This window comes from Salmo trutta, chromosome 23 (genome assembly GCF_901001165.1).
Source record: "Salmo trutta chromosome 23, fSalTru1.1, whole genome shotgun sequence".
NCBI lineage: Eukaryota > Metazoa > Chordata > Actinopteri > Salmoniformes > Salmonidae > Salmo > Salmo trutta.
In genome coordinates, this window is record NC_042979.1 from 22525858 (window position 1) to 22536006 (window position 10149).

Below are 10149 nucleotides of genomic sequence, written 5' to 3' on the forward strand. Positions count from 1 at the left end.
GAGTCTTACAAGTTTCCCACTAGTAATGGCAAACGTGTTTAAAGATGGCAGAGTACAGATGTGACACTTTTTTTTAGCAGTATCCAGAGTTTTTAAACTATGGGGCGCAACATAATTCAAATGTACCAATAAATCAGCACAATCTACTATCTCGTTTTTTCAAATTGCTTGCGTTTTGGGAGCTAGAATTGGATCATGGACACCGTGCTAATGCCGACACAAAAACATAATGTAGAGCCATCTATAATATGGCTAACATAGCAAACTAAGCATTTGTGATAAGTGCATCTTTATGCACACCTGCTATTGCGAGTTGGAGGGACGTTCAATTGGATTTTCAAAGTAGTATGTGATAAATACCACCTTCCGACTTGGTTATGAATGCAGCAAAAGACTCATATCAATCTGCACCGTTTCTGTCTAATCTATGCTGTGGCTGAAGTCAGAAAAATAGCAAATTGGCCATCAATTGGAACCATTGACTAGGGATATCAGACCAAAACAGGAGCGGAATGTTTGAAGTGTACCGCCCCGTAATAGAATTTACTTTTAAAATAGTTTTTTTCCAGGGCCATCCAGTTGGTGGCGGCAATACAATGCAAATTGTGGAACGCCATAAAATCTCAACGAAGAAGAAGCAGAGTACCATCATTTCCGCAAACATTTAAATTGCTGTTATTAGCTGTCGAAATCACTGAGGTATAATAAGAACCTTACATATTTTTTTGAGATTCATGAATCTTTTAAGAACTGTTAGCTTGCAGCAATGTTGATTAACGAGGCTTTTCAGAGACAATTATCTACCATTGTCGAGGTATTAGTTGCAGCGGCAGTTGCGGAGATGGGCAGACTCCTTGATGAGTGCTCTGCTGCTGTTATGCCTCTAAAGTTGGTCCTGCAGAATGAGGAAAGTATTTTGCTGAAGAGTAAGCTTCAACGTGTGAACAAAACCAAGACAGTGAGTGCACATTTGGTCGGTTGTTGGGACTACGAATTTGCTGTCGAATGCCGACAAACTTGGCTAGCTAGCTAAGTTACATAACAGTTTCCTAGTTACTAGTAACAGTTTGCTAAGGACAGACTTTTACAATGGGTGTATTCGTTTGTCAGATTCCGTTGGAAAACGTTTTCCAACGGAAACGGTTGAAGCGTTTATTCAAGGAAACAAACAGAAAGAAACGGGGAGGGACCTACCAAAATTTGGCCAATACAAACTCGTTTTCTTTAAACGTTTGGAATAAACTGTTTACGGAATAACGACATCACCCCAGGGGTCGTCTGTTGTAAAACGTTATGCAGCAGATCGTATACTCCAAACGTTTAACGAAAACGAGTTTGTAATGGCCAAATTCTGTGAAGGTCCCTCCCGGTTTTGAAACGTTTATTTGGTTCTTTAACGGTTTCTGTTGGAAGACGTAATGAATACAGCCCAGCTAACCGTAGATGACTAACTAACAGTAGATGGGCATTGAATCAAAGATACTTCTCCTTTCATCTGTGACTGAATTGTCGTTAGCCAACCTAGCTAGCTACCGGAACATCAGTTGGAACCTGCTAGGTCACTAACTTCATATTTTAATCTTTCAGAGACAATTTTCATCATTCATGATGATGTTGGGTAAAACATCATTGGAAAAAATGGCCATGTTAATGAAGGTGATCATGGTCGAAAGGGAGAAGACTGCCACAGGCATGAGCGCCCAGAGGCGTGTCAGTCGGGCAAGGGGGACAGAGGAAGGAGCACCAAGAGGTACACACCCATAGGCTATATCAGAAATACTTGAGAAATTAGTAATTTCTTGAATTATTTCTGGATATAGCAGCTAATAAATGCTTCCACGTACATTGATCATTTAATCATTGGTCATTCAAAGGTGTGAGCTGAAGTATGCTAATTGTGTGTAAATGTATAGCTGTCATCCAAATCCAGCAAGTGTTCTAGACCAGTGGTTCGCAAACTGTGGGGCGAGGGGGCGGCAGGAGGGTTGCGGAACTCAGTCCGGCTTTAAACTTACTCTTGAAAGTTGTAATAGTAGAATGCACAAGCTGCAATTTCGAAATTGGGAAGTTCATCACCAGTTCCTCGTGTCATGTTAGTCATTGCATACCTTAGAGAGCTATTTATAACTTGTCAGAAATGTCCAGATGAACTAGCCCATGTCGGTTAATGTTTTCTTTTTTGTTTTTTTAGTAACCACAAGTGGAAAAAGTTTGGGAACCCCTGTTCTAGACTAGTAGGACTTAATGGTGCCGACAGATATGGCAGGTCTGCTTCTAACACCTAAGCAACTTTGCAGTTTTTTGTGTTATTTCTTACATTATTAGCCCAGAATTTTTTTGTGTTATTACATACAGCCGGTAATAACTTTTGGATATCAGAGCAGCGGTAACTCACCAGCGTTACGACCAGGAATACGACTTTCCCGAGTTGGATCCTTTGTTCGTACCCCCCAGGGCAATTTAACTTATTCCAGAGGCTGCACCAAAACCCCTCCGGCTGTGATGTATTCGAAGTGGACTTCTAGTCCGACTCAGGAGGCGTGCACACCATCCACCTCTTCGGGTATATTACTCGCTAATGTTCAGTTTCTGGACAATAAAGTAGACGAGTTCAGGGCGAGGATTTACATCCAGAGACATCAGGGATTGTACCATACATTGTTTCACAGAAACATGGCTCTGTCGGGATATACTGTCCCTGTCCATACAGCCAGCTGGGTTCTCAGTACATCGCGCAGACAGGAATAAAGAACTCTCCGGGAATAAGAAAGGCGGAGGTGTATGTTTCATGATTAACTACTCCATGGTGTGATTGTGATAACATACAGAAACTGAAATCCTTTTGTTTACCCAACCTAGAATACCTCACAATGAAATGCTGACCGTATTACCTCCCAAGAGAATTCTCTTTGGTTATAGTCACAGCCGTGTATATTCCCCCTCAAGCCAATACCACGACTGCCCTCAAAGAACTACACTGGACTTTATACAAACTGGAAACCACATATCCTGAGGCCGCATTTATTGTGGCCGGGGATTTTAACAAAGCAAATTTGAGGAAAATGCTATGGAAGTTCTACCAACACATTGACTGTGGTACTTGCTTTGGAAAAACATTGGACCGCAGCTACTCAACTTTTCGAAATGCCTACAAGCCCCCCCCCCTAGGCAAATCTGATCATGACTCCATTTTGCTCCTCCCTTCCTATAGGCAGAAACTCAAACAGGAAGTACCCATGCTAAGGTCTATTCAACGCTGCTCTGACCAATCGGAATCCAGGCTTCAAGATTGTTTTAATCACTCGGACTGGGATATGTTCCAAGTAGCCTCTGAGAATAACGTTGACTAATACACAGATACGTTGACTGAGTTAATCAGGAGGTGTATAGGAGATGTTGTACCCACTGTGACTTAAAACCAACCCAAACCAGAAACCGTGGATAGATGTTTTAGCATTTGCGCAAAACTAAAAGAAGGAACCACCGCATTTAACCATGGCAAGGTGACTGGGAATATGGCCGAATACAAAAAGTGTAGTTATTCTCTGGTAAGGCAATCAAACAGGAAAAACGTCAGTACAGAGACAAAGTGGAGTCGCAATTCAACGGCTCAGACACGAGACGTATGTGGCAGGGTCTACAGACAATCACGGACTACAAAGGGAAAACCAGCCCCGTCGCGGACACCGGCATCTTGCTTCCGGACAAGCTAAACACCTTTTTTGCCGGCTTTGAGGATAACACAGTGCCATCGACGTGGCCTGCTACCAAGGACTGTGGGCTCTCCTTCTCTGTGGCCGACGCGAGTAAGACATTTAAGCGTGTAAATCCTCGCAAGGCTGCCGGCCCAGACGGCATCCCTAGCCGCATCTTCAGATCATGTGCAGACCAGCTGGCTGGAGTATTTACGGACATATTCAATCTCTCCCTATCCCAGTCTGCTGTCCCCACATCCTTCAAGATGTCCACCGTAGTTCCTGTACCCAAGAAAGCAAAGGTAACTGAACTAAATGACTATCGCCCCGTAGCACTGACTTCTGTCATCATGAAGTGCTTTGAGAGACTAGTCAAGGATCATATCACCGCCGCCTTACCGGGCCACCCTAGACCAGTGGTCGCCAACTAGTCGATCGCAGAAGCGCCCCTTCAACCTCAGGAGGCTGAAGTAATTTGGCTTGGCACCTAAAACCCTCAAACTTTGACAGATGCTCCAATTGAGAGCATCCTGTCGGGCTGTATCACTGCCTGGTACGGCAACTGCATCGCCCGCAACCGCAGGGCTCTGCAGAGGGTGGTGCGGTCTGCCCAACACATCACGAGGGCAAACTACCTGCCCTCCAGGACACCTACAGCACCTGATGTCACAGGAAGGCCAAAAAGATCATCAAGGACAACAACCACCCGAGCCACTGCCTGTTCAGCCTGCTACCATCCAGAAAGTGAGGTCAGTACAGGCGCATCAAAGCTGGGACCAGCTTCTATCTCAAGGTCATCAGACTGTTTAAATAGCCATCACTAGCTGGCTTCCACCCGGTTACGCAACCCTGTTTTATATACATAGACTTGGAATCACTGACCACTTTAATAATGGAACACTAGTCACTTTAATGTTTATATACTGCTTTACTCATCTCATGTGTGTATATACTGTGTTCTATTCTTTAATGTTTATATACTGCTTTACTCATCTCATGTGTATATACTGTATTCTACTGAATTTTAGTCAATACCACTCCGACATTGCTCAGTCTAATATTTATGTATTTCTTAATTCCATTATTTTACTTTTTAGATTGGTGTGTGTATTGTTGTGAATTGTTAGATACTACTGCACTGTTGGAGCTAGGAACACAAGCATTTTGCTACACCCGCATTAACATGAGCTAAATATATGTGATCAATAAAATTTGATTTGCAATTTGTACTCCTAATTGACCCATTTGGCTAGATGCCTTAACATTATCTGGGAACAACAAACACGATGAATACTAGGCTGATTATTAGACATATCTAACTAAAAAGACAAGACCTTTTACAATCTGAGTTCATTATATCAAACACTGGAGTACAATTCTTAGCTATCTGATTTTGAATGTGAAGTATTCTTATGGTGTTTTGATGCATGTCTTTTTAAATACTCATACTGTTTTTTTAGGGGACAGTCTTCATTTCCACAACTACTGCACTGACCCTGTCTCTGAGAGTGCTCATCAAGAGGAGGATGACTTTAACCCCCAGACCTCACCTGCCTCAGAGACACAAGACGACCAGAGAAACACGTAGCCAAACTCGGGCAGGAATGGAGAAGATGCCCAGTGTGGAGGGGAATCTATTGGAGGTAAGGGCAGAATTACACTGGATATAGTGAAGTCAATTAGCCATAACGTGTGCTGTAATTTTATGAAACGTAGTACTTGAATCAGTAAGCTAATGATGTTGTGGCACCACTACCATTAATTAAGCCAACTTTTTTTTTAGTCAGTGTTTATGATTTAAGGATACTAAGGACAATCAGTCAAAACCATTTAATATTATTGTTCCTATGCATTTATAGGGTAAAATGCCACCAATTAGACTGTTAAGGAATTATGTTTGCAATACTCGTTAGTATCGTGGCAAGGAAACAAAACACAAAGCGGGTTTAACTTTAGGGAAACAGACCTAATGTTGAAAACATTGTCATCCAGTCACATTTATTCATTTCCCAAGCTAAAGCGCACAATATTTTACATACAGCAAGTTTTTAAAGAACCAAAGATTTTAGCCATGGAAAAAATATTGCGATATTGGTATCGTCCCAGCCCTAATGGGTACGTTGTTTGCTGTTTTAAATTATTTCTGAGAAATGTTAGTTAATATCCACCATCTTATTCATACATGTAATGCAGTAGTTTGTTTTACATTTACACCTCAACAACGACAATGACCCTCTCTGTTGCAGATGTGGTATTGCTCTCTGAATTTGATCATCAAGAGGAAGTTCACCTTAATCCCCAGCTCTCACCTTCATCAGACCCAGAGAAACAAGACAGACAGCCCTCAAACATGGAGCCAAACCCAGGCAGGATTGGAGAAGATGTCCAGAATGGTGATTCTTCAAATACAGACCAAAATTCAGATGCAAGTGATGCCAGAGCAGTGAAGGTGCCCTTCATTTGCGACTTTTGTGGAAAGTATTTCAATTGGAGATGCACTTTTAAAGCCCACCGTAATCATCACACCAAACCCTTTAGCTGCCCACAGTGTGGGAAAGGTTTTGGTACGAAGACTGGGTGTAATAATCATCTCTTGGAGGTGCATTCTACAGACAAGCCCTTCAAATGCACAGATTGTAGGAAGAAGTTTGCTTTGAGAAAAGCTTTCGTCAAACATGGGGATCTCAACCCTACTCTGCACACCTGCACAACATGTGTGAAATCGTTCTGTGGGGAACGTACGCTAAAACGGCACAACTTCAGTGATCATCCGGAAAAGGCATACACCTGCTCTTTGTGTCCAAAAACCTTTCGGTCATGGCCAATATGGAAACGTCATAAGGCAGAGCACTCGGAGAAGAGGTATTGCTGTGAAACCTGTGGCAAGCTTTTCTGTTCATTTTCATCCTTGTCTTGTCATCAGAGAACAATTCATAGATGTCATTAGAAAAGGCCATGTTAGTCTAGAAAAAGCTTTTGCCTGTAGTGTATGTGAGAAATGTTTCATGTCATCTCTCAGATCATCTGACCATCCATATTGGAGTAAAACGTTTTCGTCTTTCAACCAGTCTTAAAGATCATATGACTACATACTGGAGAGAAACCTTTTGTCTGTGGTTTATGCGGCAAGAGTTACTGTCGGGCAAGCCAGCTCAAAGCACATGCGCTTGCCCATACCGGAGAGAAACCATTAGTCTGTGATGTATGCGGCAAGCGTTTCCATCTCCCACGCTCTTTTGAAAGACATAAAACCACCCACACTGGACAAAAGCCTGTCTGTAATTCATGTGGCAAATGCTTCAGGGGTGCAAGTGCTCTCAAACGACATGGCCATTATCCATACCAGGCAAAGAGACCACCGGTACGCCTGTGATGTTTGTGGCAAACATCTCCCTGATGCAGCTAGGCTCAAATGCCATATGTTCATACATACTGGTGAACAACCTTTTGCCTGTGATCTATGTGGCAAAACGTTCAGTAACCCAGGCAATCTCAAAAGACACAAGCTATCTCACACAGGGCAGAAATTGTATGTTTGTAATACTTGTGGTAAAGGTTTTACCCGTTCAACAACCCTTAAGATACATCAACGCAGTCACACTGGTGAAAAGCCTTACTTGTGTGATATTTGTGGGCAAGGCTTCACCTCGCATGCCTACGTCAAGAAACACAAGATGAATCACCTGCCATCTCAATGTCATTCAAGACCGCAGAACACTGGGCCAAAGTCACATGTCTGCAGCTTCTGTTACAGATCTATGTTGGATCAGCACATGCACACTCACACAGGAGAAAAACCATTCAACTGTCTCATTTGTGGGAAATGTTGCATGTTTAAGGCTACTCTTGAAATACACATGCGCAGTCACACAGGGGAGAGGCCATATGCTTGTAATAAATGTGGCAAGAGTTTCTCCCAGAGTAGTCATTTAGTATCTCACCAGCGTGTGCACACTGGTGTCAAAGCATTTGTGTGCAACAAATGTGGGAATGCCTATGCCTGTAGCTGAAATCTGAAAGTTCATAAGTACAAGTTCAACCAGAAAAAAGTCCATGGACAGAATGTACAGGATCACTGAAGAAAACTGCTCACATGATCACTCTGCATAATAGGATTGGCTTACTTCATAGATGTTCAGTTTCATATGATGGAGGAAAGACTTGGGTATACCTTTTTAAAACCTCTTAGATGTTCTGGTACCGCTTCTTACCGTCATGATCACTTATAAATCGATCTGTGGACACCGTAGATCTTAATGGCTTGCATTGAGCGATAGCCCTGGTTCCCACGGACGCAGCAGTATTTTCTGAACCTGTGTGACGTAGGATGTGAAATCTGAAAGGACTTAAAGCTGGGATGTTTTTCCTACCATTTCATTAGCTCGTCTAATTGTCCAACTCCTGTCTGAGTCCCACATCGCAGCCATTGACAAAGCATGTGGCTGCAATCATTACATCGTAATGCCGCAGGAGAGAGTGGTTTTATCAGGGTAGCAGAGATCGATTTATAGCAATTAATCTAAAATAATTCAAATTTTTAAGTATACTTTCTGTTTGTCATCGATGGACAAGCTAGAGCTCTGAGACATTCACAGCGATGGGGGCAGATGTTTTGATCAAGAGACCTTCAGAAAATATTCACATTTTCTGTAACTAAACATACAAGTATATATTTTAGTTATAAGGAATGTGAAATCTTAGTTGTATTTGATTTTGTTATATTTAGAAAGGTATATAAGCCATTTCAAGACTTCTTCACACAGTTTTGTTGAATTGGAAATACATAAAATATTTCATTTTCTTATATTTTTACTGTGTACTTGAGCTTGTGTCCTACAAAGTGACTACACCTCAGCAATATATAACTATTTTTACCAGAAAGTACTCTTTGAGTATGCAGCGTTGCTAGTTATTGTTTATGGATCGCTCATGATAAATAATTACTTTTGGAGAATATGTAGATGACATTTTCAATTACTTTTAGTTACATTTAACTGGTTTTAATGATGAATGGATAGTGGTAATATTTTTGCTTAGAGAATTCTGATTTCAGTTTAATTGTTTCATTTGATGGAAATTAATTTTGAAAGTGTTTGGTGCTCAGGATCTGTAAATAAACAAACCACCTTAGGGTGGTAATCTTTAAGAAAAAGTGAGACAGGTTTTTTTTATACTTTAAGACCAGTGGTGGTCAATGCCGTTTCAGTTGAGGGAGTACTAATTTATTTTCATGAGCGTGATCTTATTTCTATTACTGCATATTGGATGACTGTCATTCATATTCCATTCACCCAGTTAAAGGTAACAGCAATAGGTTTAGGCTGCTACATGATACTCTAATTTTCTTTATACCCATCCTGAGGTTGCTACAACCTAGCCTATGAATGAAAGTTTACAACATAGGTGCACACAGGTCGAGACAAATTTGATGTGACACAGTTACATTCAATACCGCCTTGCACACTTGCCTGCATCTAGCTGATAGGTGGTGTAATCATTAGTCCATCAGTTGCAAACAAGAGTTTCTATTGGACAAATTCAGCAATGTTTATCCCCGTTTTTGTTCCGTTTGCTGCTGTTTTAAGAAATGTTTTTCAACAGAATCAGCAGAATGAATACACCTGATTATGCGTAAACACAGTTCAGTTTCATATCAGCCACGTTGTATTTTTTCTCGCATCTACTTTATGCTCTAACCTCCTTTCACCTCTTCCCTTTGCTTGTAGACTTCAATGCACAACACATCAGCTGTATGTGACCAGTCGAAATAACCTTTCCAAGCCAAACCGCTACACACAGCGTACATCGTTGTCACCATATTAGCTAAAGTGAAGTCAGCATAGCGAATATAACTAACGTGTTAGTAAACCAGCTACAATCATGCAGTAACGTTAGTGTACATTCAGTAAGCAGTTACACCGGCAGGCCACGGTGGCAATAAATGAGTAAAACCAAAAGATTACGTTGGAAGAGTTCCTGTGTTGTTGGATAGTCATAGCCAGCTAGCTAACATAGCATCCCTCTGTTTCAGCAGGGTGTGTCAGTAGGCTATACTAGCTAGCTGCATTTGCTAGCTACGAAAGTGAAAATTACTTTCTCTCTTGCTTCTTCATTTTAGGAAGAAATGAATTTGTTCAAAACTGTTCAATTTTCTTTCTCTGTCAACTACTCAACACATTTAATGCAGTTCTAGCTAGCTGTAGCTTATGCTTTCAGTACTATATTAATTCTCTGATCCTTTGATTGGGTGGAGAGCATGTCAGTTCAGGCTGCAAGAGCTCTGATAGGTTGGAGGATGTCCTCTGGAAGTTGTCATAATTACTGTAAGTTTATGGAAGGGGGTGAGAACCATGAGCCTCCTAGGATTTGTATTGAAATCAATGTACTCTGAGGAGGACGGAAGCTAGCTGTCCTCCGGCTACACAATGGTGCTACCCTACAGAGTGCTGTTGAG

At 41.6% G+C, this 10149-nt stretch overlaps 1 pseudogene; it reads left to right on the plus strand.

Moving 5' to 3' along the window:
* The first annotated feature begins 609 nt into the window (after positions 1-609).
* On the plus strand, positions 610-8847 carry LOC115159603 (zinc finger protein 264-like; annotated as a pseudogene).
* Positions 8848-10149: the final 1302 nt, after the last annotated feature.